The sequence below is a fragment of the Equus przewalskii genome, chromosome 18, assembly GCF_037783145.1.
Source record: "Equus przewalskii isolate Varuska chromosome 18, EquPr2, whole genome shotgun sequence".
Taxonomy (NCBI): Eukaryota; Metazoa; Chordata; class Mammalia; order Perissodactyla; family Equidae; genus Equus; species Equus przewalskii.
Genome location: NC_091848.1, coordinates 24,451,338 through 24,461,520, shown reverse-complemented (window position 1 = coordinate 24,461,520; position 10,183 = coordinate 24,451,338).

Below are 10,183 nucleotides of genomic sequence, written 5' to 3'. Positions count from 1 at the left end.
TTCCCTGTCTCTCCTTCGATTTCACGATCTTCCTAAACTAGACAAGACTCTCCCCTCTGGGCTAGGCAGTAACGTCATTCTTTCTTAGCAGTGAGATAGAAGCGTCAGGACTCCACCAATCAGAGTCCAGTCACAGGGTTAATACACATAGCATAGGGTGCCAAGCAGCACCCAGATAGTAACACCACTGATTTGGTCCTATGCCCCAGGTCCAATTTCTTTGCTCATCTAGGCAGCTGTGCATCTCAGGGCTGAGATGGCTCTCCTGGCGATAGAGTCAACCAAGAGGAGTCTTTTCTGGAGAGCACGCCAAGCTCCGAACACAGCTATACACCGGTTCCAAGGGCAGAAACTGTCACTATACCTTTTCCTACTTTCCCCAGGGCAAAAACTGTGACGCCTAATTGTACATTTCTTGCATCATTCAATGACAAAGTGGAAAAATGTCCCTTATTCACGCAAAGAAAACTAAAAGCAAACAAAGACGGCTTCTATGTAAAGATGGATTTATAATGGGGAATTACAAGTATTTCCAATATACCTCTTGCTGTATATGTTAGAAATAGAAACAATAATCAAGTCTGCTAATTCCATCTGCTTCCTATAAAAAGGGAAAATTCCTTACATGTGGGTGTCAGGAGGCCTCAAGTCAATGGTGGCGATTGTCCCCAGAGTCTACCAGAACCCCCTCCTGGCTGGTTCTTTGCCTCCTCCAAGACCACTTCCACTCCACCTCCCCTCTTCCACTGCTGTGATGGAATGGCACTCACTGCCTGCCTCACTTTCTTCTCATCACCCAGGGCCTAACTCATCTCCATTTTGCTGTGGCCCCACTCCTCCAGTGAGGAGCCTCAGTGTTGCTCCATAACCTTTTCTCAGAGCTGCAGTTAGCATCCTTCTGTAACCGTTACCCTTCCTCTCTCCTCTGCCTTCTCCAAGTTGCCTGCTTGCTGCCTCTCTGACCACTCCTTCCCATTGGTTCCTCATTTTATCCCAACCGCTTAAGTAAGGATAATTTCCTAAATTCTATCCTTGGCTGACTTTTCTTCTCTCTGCACAAGCCTTCTCTGAATATCTTTTACCCTCTCATGCTTCAAGTTTTATTTTATTCAAATGACTCCCAAATCTACATGGCTAGCTCTAAGCTCTCTTTCCAAGCTTGAGATTCACAGATGGTGGACTATAAATAAGATACATTCCTAACAAATGAAGAAAAAGATATTTTTAAAATCTACAACTCAAAATTATGAAGGGGTCCCTTGGTAGATCAGAAACTGTGGAGAATTCCTAAAGAGGAAATGCTGATGAAACGATGATGGGATTGGAGTGAAGAAAGAAAACGCAGTCCGAAATGTGGATGGGAGAACACCATGCCCAGAGGAAGGAGTGCCTGGGAGCTGGACGGGACCAGGGCAACCCAAAGGGAGAACCACCGAGAGGAACAGTGTTTGGTCCACTGCCCACAGAAACACAAACACCCAGCAAGAGATGACTGGAGCATCTCCCTCCAGGCAACGCAGTGGGTGTGGGCCTGGGTCAAAGAGACAAGGCAGTGTCCAGTGCATACCAGAAACTGGAGCGCCCACACCCACAAGACCAGCCTCTGCCATACCCTGTTCCCAGGTGCCCACCCTCCCTCTTCCCCACTCTCACTCCCAGCCCACTCCTTCTGCAAGCAAGAAGCACAAACAGGCACTAGAGAGTCTAACTCAGCGGGCCTCTCCACTACAATGATGAGCACAGTCAACAAGCAGCAAACTTTTGAGCAAGGCCAACACTGTGAAAAAAGTAGAGCAGATAATAAAAAAGAACCTACAGGGGCAATGTATAATCATAGGAAGATTTAAACATAACCAAATCCTCAGAGGAATAAGTGAGGATCTGGCAACCAAGAGACAAGAATAGGCAGGCTGTGAGGAAAAAGAGTTCAACGAGAACTCTTGAAAATAAAAAAAAATAATCACGGAAATAAAAAATTAAGCAGATGAGCTGATAAAATAATTACAGCTTATAGGAATTACTGAGCTGGAAAATTGAGCTGAAGGATTCTTCTGGAATGCAGTACAAGAGAAGGAAAATACGAATTAGTATATTTAAGAGATTTGGAAAATAAATTCTGAAGTTCCAATATCCCTCTAATAGGTGTTCCAGAAGAAGAAGAAAACAGAATAGAGAGGGAATTTTTAAAGAAATGTTAAAACTGAGCCAGCTGTGGTGGTCTGGTGTTAGGATTCGGCAGTCTCACCTCGGCAGCCTGGGTTCGTTTCTTGGTCGTGGAACCACACCCCCCTCTGTCAGTTGTCATACTGTGGAGAACATACAGTAGAGAACTAAACTAACAACCAGGATACACAACCATGCACTGAAGCTTAAAGTAAAAAAACAAACGTTAAAACTACAAAATAGAACAGAAAATAACATAATACTGTGTTCCCACCAATCATTACTGACAATTTATAATGCTTTAACAGATATGCTTCAAGTAATATGTTTAAAGAAATAAAACTACAGATAAAGTTGATGGTCTTTCTGATCCCCAGTTCCTCTCCTTTTTCCTTAGGGCAGCATCTACCATCATGAATTTGTGTATATCTTTCCAGTCCATTATTTATATAAATATACATACACTCATATATGTATATAAATATATAAAAATAAATATATAAATATCATATATATGATGTGTAATACATAATACATATGATGCTTTTGCATGTGCCTGTCAGTTTTAGTAAAGTAATAACATACAGCACATAGAGTTCTGCAACTCGCTATTTTCACTCAACAGTGTAAGTTTTAGCTCTCTCCATGGTTATGGAGAGAGGGCCAGTTAATTTCTCTGAACTGCTGTAGACTATTTCATTGTATTACTGACTATACCACATTTTTTATATAGTCCTTTATTTATAGATAGACTTACAGGGTGTTTCCAGATTTTTACCATCATGAAACAATGTAATAATATATGCCTTATGCACATGGTGAACATTTCTCCAAATGTCTATCTAGAAGTAGGATTGCGGGGTAATAGGGTATGCATGCTTCCAATTTTACTAGATTCTGTCAAATTGCCCCTCCACTTATACTCCCACAATCAGTTTTGGCTGCTCTCATTTTCCCTCAACTTCACCAATACTTAGTATTTTCAGACTTTAATTTTACTGATCTGATGGGTGAGAAATTATACCTCATCATAACTGTTATTTGCATGGTCTTGATTTCTTGTAAGTCTGACCATCCTTTCATAGTCTATTGGCTGTTTGGGATTTCTTTTCTGTGAATTGTCTCTTTAAATCATTTTTTTTTAAATTGAGAGGTAATTGACATATAACTTTATATTAGTGTTGGAGTATACCATATTGATTCAATATACAATTGCAAAATGATCCTGACACTAAGTCTTGTTAACATCCACCACCACACATAGTTACAAATTTTTTTTCTTGTGTTGGGAACTTTTAAGATCTCTCTTAGCAACTTTCAAATATACAGTATTATTATATTATACACACATGTTATATATACCATATTGTATTACTAAAATACAGAATTCTTAACTATAGTCACCATACTGTACATTACATCCCCAGGACTTATTTTATAACTGGAAGTTTGTTTCTTTTGACTTCTTTCACCCATTTCACCCTCCCCTCATCTCCCTGAATCCTTTTTCAATTGCATTTATAGTGTCTTTTTTTATACAAATTTTTATATAATCAAACTTACCAATCTGATGTGAGATATATTTTTTAAAGAATAGATGAGTATTTCTCAAACCTAAAAAACTCAACACCCAACCTCCCATCCCTTGAATTCTTTTTCAATTGCACTTACAGTGTCTTTTTTCATATAAAAGCTTAAAATTTTTACATAATCAAATTTATCAACCTGATGTGAGATATATTTTTTAAAGAATGGATGAATATTTCTCAAATCTAAAAATCTTGATTCATGGCCCAGCCCTGGTGGCTTAGTGGTTAAGTTCAACACACTCTTCTTCTGTGGCCCAAGTCCAGTTCCTGGGCGCAGACCTACACCACTCATCCATCAGAGGCCATGCTGTGGTGGAGGTTCACATACAAAATAAAGGAAGACTGACACAGATATTAGCTCAGAGAAAATCTTCCTCAGCAAAAAATCCCAAAAACTTCAGTCCTCAGACTTGACAGGATGCACCGAGTGTTAAATAGGATGGATATAACAAATGCCCATTTAGACACATTGTAGTGAAACTTCAGACTATGATTGTTGGAGGGTTTTAGGTGTTTGGGAGGTGGGAGGAGTTGCTGTTTGCGCCAGTGTTTGCAATGAGACCAGAAGAGAAGGAGGGAGTTCTCTGGGGACTCGAAAAAACTGGCAAGGAACTGAGAACGTCTTGCGCCTTCACTGGTCTCAAGCTGTCAGTCGTGGCTGCTTCATAAATCACCAGGGACCTGAGACATTGCTGCACAGAACTCTGGAGACTCATTAGGGAGCATGGACGGAAGGATTTTGTTGTTACTGTTATTTAGTTTTGTTTAACACAATAACAATTTAGAGTTCACGAAGCATTGTTTACGTATTATGGTGAACAATCTGAATCTGTCATTTTTATAGAGAAAAACGATTGAATGTTGGTAACTTCCTAGGGTTCAACCTAACACATGATTTCATTTCATACTCTTAACTCTGTGAGATACACATTATTATTACTAACTTTTTGACAGATAAGCGACCAGTGGGCCAGAGAGCTTAAGTGGTCTTATGGGAGACTTATGCCGGCTAAATGACAGAGGTCAGCCTGCCTGGCTCCATCCTGCGGCCTGACCCTGAGAATGCTCCATCTGAGAAGTGGTAAAAACACTTCGTGTTCTTTCTCTCCCCCAGGAGGATTGTCCTGTCATGGGGGTCAGCTGTCTTCTAGGGAGATTAGGCTCAAGATAACCACGGGTTCTTGGCTTTTGCCAAGAGAACTCGGCCTTGATATTTGAGCAGACAACATGCTTCAGGCATAACACACGGGCTGGAGGAAAGTGTGTCAAGGGCAAGAGTAGATCATAAACCAGAGACGATCAGGTGCGTGGAAGAAGAAGAGGAAGAGCGATTGCTGCGCCTGTCCCAGCTGCCAAATGCTGTGCTCAGAGCCCTAAGTAACTGACGTGCTGTTTCCTTGCACAAACAGCCTTCTGGGAGGAAACCTTCCATGGCCTGGATGACAACTCCAGCAAGTCCAAGATTTTTCTGCTCATTCTTAGAATAGGGTCTGTGGTCATTGGGGGTTGCAACATAACCTCAATTCAGAAATTAGAATGCTAATGCAAGACCGTCATCAAAACTCGGAACTTATTTTTACCTTAAGTCCTTCTCTCTTCCCCCAGCCTGGGCCTGCCCGGCTGGACGCCCACAGTGAGGACAGTCTAGAGGGGTTGGCTTCTTCCCTCTTTTTCCACTTGGCCTCCCCAGGCAGTTACCATGGCTACAACTACAGCTGCTCTGTGGGAGCAGTCGGGGAAGGGGCAGCAACAGCTGGAAGTTGACTTCAGGCTTTCTCACAAGGCAGATGTTAAATTCTGCCTCTTTCTCGGGGACCACTTTAATGCCCTGTCCACAGGTTTCCCACTCAGCCTCTTTCTCCAGGACTTCTGGATGTATCTCAAGTCCAATCTCATTGCAAGTGGTCACCTGAGACCCCTTCCTCAGCCCCTGGGCATTCAGCTCCAGCCTTTAGCTAGTGGAGTCCCCCCATACAGAACCCAAGACATGGAGTCCTCGCAGGCTCTCTCTCCTGTGAGGCCCACAACTGTCCAGTGGAAACACGCATGCATCTTGTGCCCTAAAAAAACACAGGGCGTGCAGGCTGGTTCCAGCTGGTGGCAGCAGCCCGACGAAAGCATCTAGTGAACTCTCCTCTCACCTTCCAGATTTCCCAAGTGGGACCACACCCCAAGCCACCACACCTCAGCTATAGGGGTCACACTTTAGGGTCTTGGAGTAGCCCCCCTAAAGACACCCTCACTAGGTTTGAAGCGAGGGAGCAGGAACTCACCCTGTCCTCAAGATGGGACTCATAGCACAGCTTTCTTCAAGGAAATCCTCCTCCCAAAATCCTCCTGTCTCCTCTGTTTCTTCTTTTTCAGAGTCCCAAAGTGGGCCACGGGTTTCAAAAGTCTTGGAACAGATTTTGGCATTTCTTAGAAAGTCTCCGTAAGGTGACTTAGCCTCTTACTTTGGATTTTCATACCTGTGATACATATTGGTGCTTGGCGGAAAATTTAGTTTTAAGGCCCTCTTACGTTTATATGCATTGACACTTTTTGTTTGTAAGTGCAGATGACGTTTTCTATTTTATAACGAGGAAGACTCATCTCCGAGGGCTCAAAGAGGTAAGGCCAAGGTCACCCAACCAGGCAGTGATGGAGCTGAGATTCCAACTAGGTCTGTCTGGCGTCATCTGGAAGGTACGTGCTCGCTGGCTCCAAGCCCAAGGAAAGAATTTGGAGACACAGAGGAAGTGCTTCCTTCATTTAAGGCCCAGGCCCCAGATCACCAAAAGAGGCTCCAGGCTACTGTAGAGCTGATGTACGTCAGCTCCTGTGGTATGGCCCTGCCCACACCTGCACAGGACACATTCTGGGACCCAGAGAGAGGGCTGGGAGGACTTGGGTTGTGGGAGAGATGGATAATTCTACTGATTTGGAAACGACCCAATCTCAATGTGACTTTCGACTGGAAGGAGGGTGCCAGGAGGGCTGACTCACCTAGTCTAACATCCAAGCCAAACACTGTAAGGAAAAGGCTCGGTTCAGCCAAGGCTGTAGCAGCAGGAGGACGGGGAGTCTGTGCTGGGATCCCAGCCATGCCTTTGCCTTGGTGTTTTCTCACTGTGTTTGGGCCTCCCTTTCTCCATGACTTCTGGGAGTTTGGAAACAAGGCATGCTGGGGCTTCAACAGGTGGTCCAGAGCCACCATAGGAAGGTATTGAGAGGTGAGAGATGGAAGAACAGACTTAGCTGGTCCTCATAGGAGACAGAGGATATGGCACTGGCCAGCTCCCAAAATGGGCTTAGTTTGGTCTCCAATAAGGTTCAGCCTGGTAGGCATTTCCGACACTGGGGGTTGTTAATAAGCCACAGTCCATCCACAATGGAGTGACCACTGAACACCATGACATACTTAACTACATGGAAAGATATTTACAATATATTATTAAGTGAAGACTACGCAGAGCAAGATCCTCTCTTTATAAAAGCAGTGTTCTTGCTTAAACAAGTGCTTCTGGAGGATGGGCCTAAAAGGTGCAGTCTGGGTGCCTGGCTCCATCGATCACTGTGGGTCCCGGGATCATGCCCCTTCAAAGAATTTCTCTATTTATCCTCAGGCTGACCCAAAGGTGTGGGGTCAGGAGAGGGTCCAGTCCCTTCTGCTTCCTAGGAGGCCACTCGCCTCCACCTCTCCTACATTCTCTCTCAGAGATCTGTTGGCTGGTCTTCTACACCCTCCAGATACAATGGGAGTCATCATACCCCACACGGGGACTTCCCCAGACAACTGGGCTTCTCACTGGCCGCCCACCTGTTGTTTGTTCAAATGTTCCCTTTGGTGTTTCCAGGAAGCCCCGCCCCATCCCACCTCCAATTTTTGATGGGGGCTACCTCTCTGAGGCCAGAATGTGTCTTTGGCAATTCCTCAATGAAGAAGAGAAACACACGTGCACACACACACATGCTTGTTTAACCTAGGATGATCTACCTTGAAACAAAAACACAAACACACATATAAATACTGGTTTGTTTTTGTTTTTACATGCAGTGGTTTCATAAGAGGTATGTTACTCTGCCCCTAGGATTGAGCTAAATTCGTACTCAGGTCTGAAACATTTCTCCAAGGGAACAATCTGCAGAGATGCACCTCTGCTGCCCCGCCACAAAGATGATCTTTCAATACACTGTGCAAGACAGCCTGGCTTCTTGGTTACTGAGGATCTGATCAATAACTGACCTGGTCTGTCAAATGTTTTCCAGACAGGAAGAAACTATGTATTCTATTTTGCAGAAATTGATGTCCTCATTTTGCAGATGTTGCTATCTTGCAGAGAAACTCACATGTTTGCAGCAAGACTCCTGCAAAATGTTCCAGCTCCAAGCGTCCTAAAGTTACCTTAAACTCATTAGCATCTTAAACTCTCCTCCTCTGGGAGCGTCCCAGCAGCCGTTTTCAGATCCTGTGATGCATGTGATAGCATGTTTACCTGCTATGCATGTGCCCTGGATGAGCACAGTTGTTACACACTTGTTACCAATAAACCTGTTATCCTCTGCTCTCTTGTGAATAAAGTCTCCACCAGCACTGCATTTTGGAGAGATACTGCTTTGGGGAGATATCCCCCATGTTCTTCCTTGCTTGTGCAAGCAATAAACCTTTTGAGATTTATCCATATTTATATAGGTAGCATTTTCACTGCTCTGTAATACTCTATTTATTTGTCCAATCTCTTGTTGATGGATATGTAGATGATTTCCAGGTTTTCCCATCCAGTGTTGCAATGAACCTTTGTACATGTCTCCTACGTGTCTCCTTGTGCACATGTGAAAATTTCTCTAGAAGCCAATTGCAGAGTTGAAGGGCACACATATCTGAAGTTTATTAGACATTGCCTATTGCTCTTCAAAGTGATTGTACCAATTTATTCTCCTACCAGCAGCCCATGAGAGTTTCTGTTTATCTACTCTAGAACCTTGTAAGTATTTGGTAGTATCTCTTTTTAATTATTGCCAATCCGATGAAAGAGTATTTCATGTCATCTAAATTTTTATTTCCTCAATTATTAGTGAAGTTGCTCCTTTGGGTTTCCTTTTCTCTTAATTGCCTTTTCATGCTGCATGCATATTTTTCTATTATATTATTTATGTCTTTCTATTTGATTTGTAGGATTTCTTTACAAATTGTAGCTACTAATCGTTTTGTCAATTCTTGGGGTAGCAAATACCTTCCTCTAGTCTGAGTCTTGTCTTCAAGTTTATTTAAGATGTCTTTTTTGAACAGAAGTTGTTCATTTAAAGCAGGTAAAGTGTCACTCATTTCTTTGATATTTATTTTTGTGTCCTGTTTAAGAAATCATTACCTGCCCAAAAGTCATAAAGATCTCTCCGTATTTGGTTATGTATTTTGGAGTATGGAACTAGGAGCCTAATTTGATGTTTTCCCATGTGGCTAACCAGTTTTCCAAGCATTTTTAAAAGTAATTTCTTTCTCCCACTGATTTGAAATGCCAGCTGTTGTGTATCGTTTCCATATGCGCGTGGGTCTCTTCCTGGGCGCCCTGTTCTGCATCACACCCCCACTCTCTAATTACTATGCCTTTATGATACCACTAAATCTTGTTGTCTTGTAAGTGAAGTTTCCCTTCCATCCCACCTCCTTGTGTTCTTTTCCAAAATTATCTAGTTCTTCTTCTTCCATGTGAACTTAAAGATCAGTTTGTGAAGTTCCATCCAAAAAAATCGGAATTTTTTTATTGAAATCTAATTGAATTTATGAATTTTGTGGGAGAAATTGGCACATTTAGGATATTGAGTCTTCTAATCCATGAACATATGTCTCTTCATTTATTTTAAGGTCTTCTTTTGTATTCTTCCCACAACGTTTTGTAATTTTCTCCATAAAATTTCTCTTATCTTCTGTTAGATTAATCATTGGAAACCTCATCCTTTATCTTGCCATTATGAATAAGATCTTTGTTTTTTCTGTTACATTTTCCAACTAGTCGTGATTGATGAGTAGGAAGACTAGTAATTTTTCTACGTTGACCTTGTGTGCAGCAATAGTGCTGAATTAACTTAATACTTAGAATAGTTTACTTGCAAATTCTTTTTTTTTTTTTCAGGAAGATTAGCCCTGAGCTAATATTTGCCACCAATCTTCCTCTTTTTGCTGAGGAAGATTGGCCCTGATCTAATATCTGTGCCCATCTTCCTCTATTTTATATGTGATCCTCCTGCCACAGCATGGCTTGATGAGTGGTGTGTAGGTCTACGCCCAGGATCCAAACTGGCGAACCCCAGGTCACCCAAGCAGAGCGCCTGAACTAACAGCTACGCCACAGGGCTGGCCCCACTTGTAAATTCTTTTGAATCATCTATGTAGACAATTACAATCTGCAAAAGAGAACACTTGTGTTTCTTCCTTTCCAATTCTTGTACCTCTT